Genomic DNA, 13828 nt, shown 5'->3' on the forward strand with positions numbered 1-13828 from the left:
TAAGAGAAAAAGAAAGAGAAAAATATAAATGAAGAAAGATAGCATGGAGGGAAATACAGAATTAGTAATCTTAACTGTAAATGTGAATGGGATAAACCATCCCATAAAATGTAAGAGGATAGCAGAATGGATCAAAACCCAGAATTCTACAATATGTTGTTTACAAGAAATACATTTGAAGTAGAGAGATACACAGAGGGTAAAAGGTTACACAGAGTTGCAAAATATATTATGCCTCAGCTGAAGTAAAATAAAAATCTGGAGTAGCAATCCTAATTCCTGATAAATTTTTTTTTGGTTTATAAAATGCAATTTTATTTTATGTTACTTTGCTGTTACATAGGGCATAACATTTTCACAATGCTTTTTTGGGACTACAATCAATGATTAGCAACACACAATAGTGGTCCAAACTTTCTAATAAACAATCACTGGACAAACGTGACACCCTCTCAAATGTGCACAAATCTGCATGGAAAAGTACTAAAAAATTAGGCTTGGACTCATGTATTTCCAATGGTTCCCCCCATTCTAGTGTATTAAGAAATGACATGCACTTTAATTTGCCAAAAAGCAACATTTGTATTCTGGTAGTTACATGCTACTCCTATTACATAGTAAAGTGGACACCAGAACTACAAAGGCAGGAGTGTGAGTGAACTTTTATTGAGAAGCAATTGTCAAATGAAACAGCAGCAACTGAAGGGTCAGAAAACTTTGTGCTGTCACAGGACATATCTTACAGGAGAACTATTTCAGCTTGTGATCCCTAACTCTATAATACCAAATTTGTTTCCATTTGACCCAAATACTTCCAGATTCCTCCTTAAAAGGAATATTTAAGAGTATGTGAAAGTTGTTTGCTGAAAGAAAAACCCTGAAAAACAAGATGAGACTATGGGGGTAGGCAGGGGAAGCTATGTAAAACACTTGAGTTGTATTTAACTATATTTTCATATCTTCACTGTAATACAAAACAGTCATCACTTGCAGAACTGGTTCAGATTTTTGAATACCAGATACACTTTAGTCCTCTACATAAGTGTTTGGAAGTTACTTATGTTTATATGAAATGAAGCTATTAATACTTTTCTACAGCAGTAACCGCACACCAGGAAGGCCAGGACAAACACAAATCAAGGAATGGAGTTTTCCCAAAGCTGCAGTGTGAAGACTATAAACGATTGATTTCCATACACATGAATGGGTTCTTTGCTATAGGAAATCCAAGTGGATCTATAAGGAATGGAGACGTGTAAAAAGGTTTCTTGAGAGAAAGGAAGATGACACCCTGTATGAATTTTAATTTTCTGCACCTTCTGCAGCATCACATTCTTCTCCTGCACTGTCTGATGTCCATAATGTTAGGTTGTCTCTAAGCAACTGCATGATAAAGGTACTGTCTTTGTAGGAATCTTCATTCAATGTATCAAGTTCTGGAATAGCCTCATCAAAAGCCGTTTTTTAGCCAACGTGTAGGCAAGCTCTGGGTTATTAAGAATCTCATAGTAAAATACAGAAAAGTTAAGAGCTAGCCCCAGGTGAATTGGATGTGTAGGTTGCATCTCTTTCTTGCTGATGTCAAATGCTTCTTGATAAGCTCCTTGGGAATTATCTATTGTTTTTTTTCAGTCATCTCCACAGGCTACTTCAGCAAGGTACCGAAAGTAGTCTTCCTTCATTTTCAGATAGAAGACCTTGCTCTCTGGATTAGTAGCATTGGCTATTAAAAACTTATCCAACAATTCCAGCACGGTGGTGCAGATGGACCTCAGCTCGCACTCCACCTTCTCCTGGTAGTCCTTGACAAGCTGCATCTTCTTGTTTTGCAGTGTCAGTTTTCTGCTCAATGCTCGAAATGACCCTCCAGGCTGACTTTCGGCCCCTGAACATGTTCTTGTAGGCCACTGAGAGCAGGTTGCACTCCTCATGGAGAGCTCGGCGCCCTGCTCAGTCACCACCTTCATGCAGGTGGCCACGCCGTCGTAGCGCTCAGCCTGCTCGGCCAGCTCGGCCAGCTTGGCCTTCTGGATCATCTCGGTCTTCTCCATGGCGGGCGGTGGGGTGGAAGAGAACCGACCCAGATCCGGAAGAATCCTCGAAAGCCTTCACCTTCGCCGCCTCCAATCGCCCCTACTTTGATCCGCTCTATCCCTGATAAATGAAAAGCAAAAATCAATCTCATTAAAAGGGATAAAGAAGAAAACTACATCTTTTTAAAAGGCACCAATGGTTATGAACCCATATCATCAATAAACATATAGGCACTAGGGGTATAGCCTCCAAATTCCTAGAAGAAAAACTGAATGAATGACAAGGAGACATAGACTACAAAACTTTAATAATGGGAGACCTCAATCTCCCTCTCTCAGAACTTGATAAATCTAATAATAAACAAGAAGGAAGTTAAGAAGGTGAATGAAATCTTAGAAAACTTAGATAAGATATACCTCTGGAGAAAACTTAATGGCTATAGAAAGGAATATACCTTTTTCTCAGCAGTACATAGCACCTTCACCAAAACTGACCATGTACTAGGGCAAAAATCTTAAAATCAAATGTAGAAAGACAGAAATAATAAATGCACACTTCTCAGACCATGATGCAATAAAAACATTACATGTAATAATGGGTCAGGGAAAGATAAGCTAAGAACTAATTGGAAATTAAATATCTTTTTCTTAAATAATTGGGGGATCAAACAGCAAATGATAGAAATTACCAGTAATTATATCCAAGAAAATGATAATAATGATGTATCATACTAAAATTTGTGAGTTGCAGCCAAGAAGTTTTGAGGGGAAATTTATATCTCTAAATGCTTATATGAATAAAATAGAGAAAGAGGATATCAATGAATTAGATAAGCAACTAAAAAAGCTAGAAAAAGAACAAATTAAAGATTCCCAATTAAATACCAAATTAGAAATCCTGAAAATGAAGGGAAAGATTAAATAAAATTGAAAGCGAGAAAACCATTGATCTCATAAATACAACTAAGATTTGATTTTATGGAAAAGTCAATAAAATAGATAAATATTTGGTTAATCTGATTAATAAAAGAAAGAAGATAAATTACCACTATCAAAAATTAAAAGGACAAACTAAATGCATAATGAGGAGAAAATTAAAGAGATAAATCAGAGCTACTTTGTCAAACTGCATGCAAATAAATTGGATAACCTGAGTGAAAAGGATGAATATTTACTAAAATACAAACTGCCCAGATTAACAGTAGAGAAAATAAACTATTTAAATAACCCAATTTCAGAAAAAGGAAATTGAGGAAACCATCAATAAACTGTCTAAGAAAAAAGTCTCCAGGTCCAGATGGATTTACAAGTGAATTCTATCAAATATTTAAGAACAATTAATTCCTATTCTATATAAACTATTTTAAAAATTAGGAGAGGAAGTTCTGCCAAACTCCTTTTATGACATCATTATGTTGCTGATACCTATACTGGGAAAAGCCAAAATAGACAAAAAATATTATAGAACAAACTCCCTAATGATTTTTGATACAAAAATCTTAAATAAAATTTTACCAATGAGACAACAGCAAGTTATTACCAGGATAATACATTATGATTAGTAGGATTTATAACATGTAGTTAGGGATCATTCAACTTTAGGAAAAGACTCAACTTAGACATATCAATAGCAAAAACAACAGAAATCATATGATTTTCTCAACAGATTATTAAAAAAAATCTTTGATAAAATACAATATCTATTCTTATTAAAAACACTAGAACATTTAAGAATGGTGTTTTCCTAAAATGATAAATAGTATCTAAAACCATCAACATTTATTATTATATGTAATGAGAATCAATTTGGAGCATTTCCAATAAAATCAGGGGTGAACAAGGATGCCCATTATCACCATTACTATTCAGTATAGTATTAGAAATGTTAGCAATAGCAATAAGATTAAAAAAAGGAATTGAAGGAATCAGAATTGGCAATGAGGAAGCAAAACTTTTACTCTTTACAATGATATGATGGTATACTTAGAGTACCCAAGAAAATCATCTAAAAAATTCCTTGAAATAATTAAAAAATTCAGCAATGTATCAGGATATAAAATAAAGACATATAAATCATCAGCATTTCTATATATGAATAATGTAGTCCAAGAGTAAGAGAAAGAGAAATTCCATTTAAAATAACTGTAGACAACATTAACTACTTGGGAATCTATCTCCCAAGACAAACCCAGAAACTGTATGAACACATTTATAAAGCATTTCTCACCCAAAATAAAGTCAGATCTAATTAATTGTAAAAATATCAAGTGTTCATCATTAATCTCACCTAATATAATAAAAATGACAATTCTACCCAAATAAAATTATTTATTCAGTGTCATATCAATCAAGTTACCAAATAGCTACTTTGCTGAGCTACCAAAAATAGTAGCTAAATTTATCTGGAGCAACAAATGATCAGGAATAGCAAGGGAATTAATGGGAAAAAATGTAAAGGAAGGTGGTTTAATTCTACCATATCCAAACTATGATATAAAGTAGAAGTCATCAAAATGTCCTGGTACTGGTTCTGGTTAAGAAACAGAATAATGTCAAAGGATATGAACAGACAGTTTTCAAATGAAGAAATTAAAGCTATATGTAGTCATATAAAAATGCTCCAAATCATTATTGATTAGAGATATACAAATCAAAACTACAGTGAGGTATCATGACACCCTATCAGATAGTCCAAGATGAGAAAAAGGGAAGATGATCAATGCTGGAGAGGACGTGAGAGGATTGGGACATCGATGTTTTGCTGGTGTAATTGTGAATAGATCCAACCTTTCTGGAGAGCAATATGGAACTATACCCAAAGAGCAATAAAACTGTCATACCCTTTGACCTAGCAATTCCAATTCTATGTCTCTATCCAGAAGAAATGTTAGAAAAAGGGGAAAGTCTCCCATGTTCTAAAATATTCATAGTAGCTTTTCTTTGTAGTGGCAAAGAATTGGAAAATGAGGGGATGCCCATCAATTGGAGAATGGCCAAAACAGGTTATGGTGCATGAATACTATGCAATATTATTTTTCTATAAGAAATCATAAATGGTCAGACTCTAGGGAAGCATGGAATGACTTATGGGATATGATGCTGAGAGAAAGGAGTAGAATAAAGAGAACAATATACATATCAACAACATTGTGAGATGAACAACCTTGATGAACACAGCTCCTCTCAGTAGTCCAGAGAGCTAGTACAACTGTATTAGACTGGCTATGGACTATATTATCCCCATCCAGAGGAAGACAAACCAAAATAATAACAAGACACCTAAAAAATGCTTCAGAATATTATGAACACTTTAAAAAAATTAGCTCTTATGTATCTCTCTCCCTTAATCCCAATTCCTCATGAAGAAAATTACTAATCTGTAAACATGTTTTTCAACATATGTATGTATGACACTAACCTGACTGTTCAATGCTGAGTGGAGAGGCATGAGAAGGGAGGGTGGAAGGAAATTTTGTAACTTGGAAATGTAAATATGCATATGGATAAAAATAATTTTTTTAAAAAAAGAAATTTTCCTGATTTTACTTATCTTCTTCTTTTTGCCCTTGAATTATATTCACACTCTATTTTCTAAATCATTTGGATATTATCAAATGACTATTTTGTTTCTTGTTTTGACTATTTTGGTTTTCCTGATAGATCTCAGGACAATATGTTGATCCCAAGAAATAGTAGCTCCCTCAGTGGGTAATGCCAAGACAGCAATCAAACAGGAAGGAATAAGGAATACTTTTTATATTTTGCAATTCTTTTGAAAACAATATTTTAATATCTTTTGACCATTTCTCTTTTGGGGAATGATTTTCAATCTTAAGTATTTATTTCAATTCTACCTATATTATGGACATTATATTTTTATCAGCAATATTTTATGAAAAATTTTTAAAATAACTACATTTAAACCAAATGTTGATATTTTAGATGTTTAAAGATTTTAATACGATTGAAACCTGTATATTTTAGAAACAAATTGTCATTTTTTTCTTTTATGATTGCTACTATTTTTTTATTTGGTTAATAATACAGTTCTTTCCTTAGCTGTGAAAATAAATATGCCACCTACCACCACCACCATTCGTATACCATTCAATGTAACGTTTTCTTTTTTGTATTATATATCCCTTATTGTGAAATGTGATTAAAGATGTTGATGAAATGTAAATTTAATTTAAGCTAAACTGCTTTTCAGTTTTCTTACTAGTTCCCAATTTACGATTTGCCTAATAATTTGTTAACAAAAACAAATTAAAACACTAGCATTTTTTATTGTTTCTGATTCTTATGTAATTTGTTCTACTAATTACTTTTCCTTGTTTTAGCTAATAATTTGTTTTTGGAAAATAACAATTTTATAACAATTTAAAAATCAAATACTTGTTTGCTCCTTTCATTTTTACTTTTTCATTAATCCCCTTGACATGGATAGAGTAAATATAGCTCATTCTATTCTTTGCATCCCAATTCTAGGTGGATAACTTGTTTTATCATGAATATTATGAAATCTTAGCTGCTCATTGGGTTGTTTTTTTCCCAAGTCTTTTAAGGCAAGAGAGCAGATATCTTTTCATGAAAATGAATATTCAAGAAAGATATCACAGTCATCATCTTAAAAAAAAGTCAGCAAATTAATAATATGAATGATAAAGTCTTCTTAGTATGACAATATATTTAAATTCATAGCATAAATTTTGTTAACCAATATCCTGTCAAATGGAACTCTCAACTTGCACTTTATTGAAAAATGCATTTCATGCCTGTCATAAACTTTTAAAAAATGAAAATTGTCTCTACATTTAAAATTTTCATATAATATTATATTTCCCACAGAAATAAACATGCTTGATAATACAACTTTGGTAGCAAAGAAATCAGGAGATTTCTAAATAAAAAAATAAGGAAGGTTCAAGGTTTTAAAAGGAAGTATATACTTGTAACTATACTGTAGTATTTCATCTCATAGATAATATTTTAATTAAAAATTATTCTTAATATATCCTATTTTTTAAGGATCATGATGATTTGGGTTTTCAACTTACATCCAAATGACAGGTTAAAATAATTTAATATGTACTGGAAATTTTGGAAGGTTTAATTTTGGAAAAGTTCAGTTTTAATTAGTCCATTTTATTTTATTTTATAATTTTATTTTATTTTATTTTATTTTATTTTATTTTATTTTATTTTTTAGGTATTTGCAAGGCAAATGGGGTTAAGTGGTTTGCCCAAGGCCACACAGCTAGGTAATTATTAAGTGTCTGAGACTGGATTTGAACCCAAGTACTCCTGACTCTAGGGCCAGTGCTTTATGCACTATGCCACCTAGCCGCCCCTGATTAGGCTCGTTACATTCTAATTCTTTGGAAATTGGTGACATAAATATATATTATGTGTTCAAACACACACACACATACTCATATTTGCCTACATATAGGCGTGTGTATATGTGCATATGTGTGTGTATGCTTTTTTTAAAATTTTAATTATTTTTGCAAGGCAATGGGGTTAAAGTGACTTTTCCAAGGTCACACAACTAGGTAATTATTAAATATGAGGTCATATTTGAACTCAGGTTCTCCTGACTCTAAGGCTAGAGCTCTATCCACAGAGCCTCCTAGATGCCCCTGCTTTCTTTTTCTTTCTTTTTTAAGTTTAAGAAGAGCACAAGTCAATTATGGAAGATATTCCAGTGGACACAGTGGAATCAGTGGGTAGTCCTCGAGTAAAGTTTTTGTTCCTTTGCCAAGGCAAATCATTGGAATACAGAAAGTAAAAGGAACTAGCAGTATATTAGTTACTAAGGGATGAATCCTGTCAGAATTTCAGTGGCTACAGAAAGCTATATTGAGTGATGCAAGTGATTAGACTGTCCAAGTTCTTTCCTGTAAATCAACCTCACAGTTGGATGTGCTGCCCCAGTAGACTTGTCTTTTAGTAGGCAAGAGTCAAAGAAAATATGCAGTGGTGTTTTTATGGGAGGAATAAAATCTCCATTATCTGTCATATTCATGGAATGGGATGTTGAGATGAATTGTTTTGAAGAGTCACTATACAAATACAGAGTGTCTCCAGAATCTCAGTACCATTTTAAGATTTCAGTAATTAAAAATATTGCACTGTGACTTTTAGTTGTCAAAGAGGTGTCTGAATCCAACTTTTTGTATATTATTGCTACTACCTTGCTCTCCCTCTATTATCAGTCACCCAGGCTGATATTACTGTTACCATCCTTTACTTTGCTTCTCTTATGCCATCATACCAGACATTCATTCTATTACTAGATATTGACATTTTACTTTCATATGTCTCAGAATTTTTTCTTTCTCTCCATTCATATAGTCATCAATCTGGTGAAAGCTCCCATTACCTCATCCTTGGACTGTTCTAATATTCTTATGCTTGTCTCCCAGTCTCTAGTATCTAACTGTTAAATTCATCCCCCCACTTGGGAATGAAGTGACATTTCTAAAGAGCAGGTCTTCCCATGCTAGCTCTCTGCTTAATAAAATCCAATGACTTTCTATTTACTCTGGCATAAAAAGCAAAATCCTCTGGCATTTAAATCCCTTCAACATTTTGCCCTTTTCTAGCTTTCTAGAGTTCACATGATTTATGCTTTCCCTTTACTGTATGATACTATGACATTGACCATCTTTTTCTTTTCCTCATATCATCCTCTATCTATGATTCTATACCTTTTCTCTGGTTGATTCTCTTGCTGGGAATACTCTCTTTACACTTTATCCTATTGAATTCTCAGCTCAAATTCCACATTCTATAGAGGGCTTATATTCTCCTTGCCTTCTCTGGTAGTGGCAACTACTTTCCATTTATTATCTGTATATTTTCTGTTTACACAGTTATTAATATAATCTCTACATTATTGGATCTGAGTTCTCTGAAAGCAGAAAACATATTTTTGCCTTTCTTTTTTATCACCTGTGTCTAGAAACAGGGTCTGAAGCAAAGTATACATTAAATAAATGATTTTAACTATCTAAATTTATGCATCAATCAATCAACAAATATTTATTAAGCACCTACTATACTCCAAGCATACTAAGAACTGAACTGACTTAAATTGGAAGCAATAAATGACTCATTTTATACTTTATTTAGGAGGTTGAAGTCTTTGTTAGCAATGTCAGTGTTTATATGCTAAAGCTGCAAAGAAGTAAGGGAGTTTAATGGGACTAAAGAAAAAAGATCACTAATAATATGTTTTTGGTTTTTTTTTACTAGCTTAACAACCCAGAAATGAATCAAGGAATCCACAGGGACTAATGAACTAATCACTGAAAAAAATATATTCTGATCATGAACAAAATGCAGTGTGAAAATGATCTAATATATTCATGAAACGCAAGATGTTTGAAAGTTGAATTATGCCCATTATTAAAATGAATTTATAAGGAGCTCATTAATTATACAGCATGGGATCACTAAACAATTCATTAAATTTTGTTTAACTTGGCAAAATTAAACATACTATATAATTGTATTTGATAAATCTTTCTTAGTGTTATATGCCTGTCTCCTTTTACATATGAAGTCAATATTGTTATAATTAGTTCTGTTGTATAACAGACATGTATGCTGGTAGGATTATAATTTTAATTTGCAAATAGAGTAAGAGAGAGTTCAATTAACACTATAAGAATGAGACATGTCTATTGATACAGATATTATAATTTTACTTGAAAAACATTCTTTTGTTCTCTGTCTGTCTGTGTGTGTCTTTCTCAATAATAATAATAATAATAATAATAATAATAATAATAATAATAATAATAATGTTCTGCACCATTTAACACAGCTTGAACTTTCCAAGTATTATTAAAGTCCATTTTCCTATTAAACTAAATCAAGTCTCTATGTGGAAAGAATAATCAGCCTGAATCTTGACTATAACCAAGGATTCAAGTCTAGTGCTTTTGCATAATATACCTCATTTTTAGAGTGAATGATTATGTAATATTTCATGGCAACATGGGGGGTAGAGTTAATGAGAGCTCAAAAACCAAAAATATTTCTGATCTTTAAATCAAGAGATTTAGTTTGGAATGTTCACTTTATCATCTACTACCGTATGTGTGTGTGTATGTGTTTTGCTTCTCTAAATTTTAGTGTCTTAACATGTAAATTAGGGATATTATTCCTCATGGTATTCTTTACCTATTTTTAATTAGATAGGTTATTTACATTCAGTCAAATCCCCATATGTGGTCTGAATTGTTCTCTTAGTTTGCCAGGTCACAAAGATTTAAGGACTGTTTTTAAATGTGGTTTTGAGATTTTGAAGCATCAGAATAACATTAAATAGTGCAGTAGACCAGATCTGGTCTTAGAATATTATCATCTCTGATGTGAAATTCTACAAAGCATTTCCCTTTATATAAAATGAGGAGACTAAACTAAATGAGCCTCACCCAAATCTAAATCCTTTAATACCAAGGTCAATTGATAGTCTTACTTGGTTTATTGGTAATTATTGATTAAAACTCATTTAAAAGTAGTAATTGAACTTTATTATTCTATAGAATTTGGTCTCTATATAGCTATTGTTACATTATAAGTTTTCTGAAATACTGAAATCGCAACCTGCTGTGCTTTAGCATTTCTAAGTCATTGTTAATTCATAAATTTCAATTATGAGCTGGCAGGTCTGCTTTCCCTCTAGTCTTTTGACATATTCAAAGTAATTAAACGATGAAGACTGCATGTGATGTCTTTACTAATTAAAAGACCTTTGTAACCTATAATAAAAACTAGCAATAAAGTGCAAGATTAGACTGAGGCTGTCTGCCTTTGGTGTCTGGTTCCCAATGAAGGGGACATTGAAGACATGCCAAATTACCAACATATCTAGATGAAAGACAGAAAAAAATAGCCATATAGATATTAGAATTACATATGTTTCATGGATATAGCTATGGGGTTAATGCAGTGTGATAATTTGTCAGAATTTATACTTGGCTTGAGGTTGGTCTCTCATTCACCTTTATAATAATCAAGTATGGAAGTACTTGGAGACTTTTTAAAGTATAGACTTGAAAAATGTCTAAACAAATTGTGCTAAAAGAATGTAATAAATTTTGTGTCATAAGATAATATGGAAAATTCAGAAAATCAAAGAGACATATAAACTGAGGCAGAGTAAAAGTTGAGAGAAGCAGGAAAGTAATATATACAATGACTACAATAATATAAATGAAAAAGGTACGTAAGAAAGCAAAATAATGAGTAATTTTACTGGTCAGTTCTGATCCTAAAGAGATAAGGACATTTAATTTACTACCAACTTTGACATATGCAGTAGCATTGCTATAGATTTGTTGTACAGGATAATTAGACTACCTTACATTTTTTGGGACAGTGAGAATTTCAGGGCAAAGTGATGGATATGCTGTCAGACACAGTGGCTATGTCAGTTGTTCTAATTTAAATTATCTCTGTTACAAAGGAAAGTTCACTGGGTGGATAGAAGTTGTATATATGGAAATGTGTGATGTGAAACCCAAAAGGTATCAATGAAACATTAAGGGTAAAATGGTTATTATGGAAGCCTATTTCATTTAGAAGTACTAATAACCAACTTAAAAAGAAGATCTACAGGAGGAAGGTTGAACAATACAGAATTCTTACTGGAAAAAATTTCAAAATTCAACAAGAAAATTTAAAAATTTAATAATTAAACATTTAAAAGTGTTAACCATTTAATATTTTCAAAGTACAGTCCTAGCTAGGCATTATCGAAGTTGAAGTAATAATAACAGCCCCAACAAACAAGCATCAACAATATCCTGTCCTCAAGGATATTATAGTTCACCAAACCATTCTATAAGAAGAGTTTAACTTTTTAAAAAAATAATAATTAATTTATCTTAGGCCTAGCGGTCTATATAACAACTCCTGAGGTTATCTTGATTTCCTTCTTTTCAGTTTTAGGTAGTTTATTTCAAATAAACAGTTTAGAACTGAGTCATAGTCACTGAGCCCAGTTAGGAAAAATTCTGAAAATGTTGTCAGAGGTTGGGATTTTTGCCTAATCTTATATTTATCTCTAATAGTAGCTATCCACTTTTTAGGATTTTTAGATAAAATTTAGTTCACAGGAAACATTTTGAAAATGAAATAGCATAATTTATTATTGTGTCTTTGGTCAGAAGGTGAATTAAGTATTGGATTAGATAATGTTCTTGCAACTCTCAGTCTGGATGCTTCTAGGTTGACATACAGACTCTTCCTAGTGTCTTCTTTTCCCACCACATCTCAGTCATCTATTTATTCCATACTTACTCCAGCCTCTTGAGTACAGAAGTTCAGAATTTCTTCTCAGATTCCAAGATAGCTTCTTCCCTTTTATACTAAGTACATAAGAAGTGAAACAGTTCCAATAAACTGACTTTGTTTGATTCAGAGCTGTACAAGTCATCCTCAAACTTAGCTCTGATTCAATAAAAAATAAAACAATACGCAAAATGTACCTAATCAAGGCATCAGAACCAAATGGTATAGTTTTGATCCCAGCACTCTACTTTAATATTTGTTGACAGTGAATTTACTGGAGTTGTCAAGTGTCAAATCTTAGATAGCTCCTTAGTGACTTGCCAAGTGTCTGCATTATATGATTTGAAGAAAAATCTTTGTGGCAAAGTTTATAATCAAATTCAATAATCTTCTATTTTTCACAAAATTTAAAGTTCTTACTAGAGTGGAATTAACTGTCCTCTGAATACTGAGAAGGCTTTTGCTTTTCCTGAACTTGGGAGTAATACAATTCCTGGTGTCTTCAGTAACATATGACATTTTTTAAGGAAGATAATCCAAACATTGCTGTGCATATATGCTGTGCATAACTATGCAAAACAGATTAATTTCCTAATAGCAAATAAAATATAATTAACAAATCATATCAAACATGTATGATATTAATATAAAACAAATATATGTACAATAGAGGAAATAATAAAACAGGAACAAGAAGCAATTAATAGATACATTGCTGAACATATGTAATTTCATTTAAAGGACATATCATATGAGAAAATGTTGGCATTATCATCTGATTATGTGTATAATTGTTCCTAGTCTCACTTGGAACATTGTAAGTTAGGTTGATTATAGTCTGACAGCCTTTGGTCTTCCATGACTTGATGATATATTTGCATTTATACTAAAGCTTATTATGGGTGCTGACTGATAATTCTAACCTAACCGTCCTGAATTTGAGTTTATAGAGGACTCAGACCACCTAGTAGTTTTAGTTCTTGAGATAAACTATGCAAAGTCTTTTTCAAATGTAACATCTATTTGAATCATTGCCTTGATCAGAGAAATTTGGAATAATTGGTTGGCAGTCTCTTTGGCTTGAGACTACTGAGATACATGTCCATCTGTCTGCATTTGTTCATCAGGGAATCCAACTAATTCACCTATTGGCAATATTTGATGGCAGTGGATTCTTTTTGCAGGACCCCCTGCTGACCTCTGGGACTATTTTGTAGGTAGGCAAGTTGCCCAGGCTCTTTCCAGTACCAAATATGGAATAGTTTTCCAACAATCTGTTAACTTGTATGTCCTGTGACCGCCAAGATTTTTCAACAAAACTGTCATTTTGTTGAAAGCATTAATAATGAATTTAGGAATTAAATTGTTATTTCAATCTTCTTGTGGGTAGAAGTTGCAGCAAGGGGATAACTTTCTTTAGCTTCTTTCTTAGTCAAGAGATTTCCTGGTTGTGAGTCTTGCAGGTTCCCCATCTTTAGAGACACCAA

At 32.3% G+C, this 13828-nt stretch overlaps 1 pseudogene; it reads right to left on the bottom strand.

Moving 5' to 3' along the window:
* Nucleotides 1–1279: 1279 nt before the first annotated feature.
* LOC141494888 (14-3-3 protein theta pseudogene) lies at nt 1280–2051 on the bottom strand (annotated as a pseudogene).
* Nucleotides 2052–13828: the final 11777 nt, after the last annotated feature.

This window comes from Macrotis lagotis, chromosome 8 (assembly GCF_037893015.1).
Source record: "Macrotis lagotis isolate mMagLag1 chromosome 8, bilby.v1.9.chrom.fasta, whole genome shotgun sequence".
In the NCBI taxonomy this organism is placed as follows: Eukaryota; Metazoa; Chordata; class Mammalia; order Peramelemorphia; family Peramelidae; genus Macrotis; species Macrotis lagotis.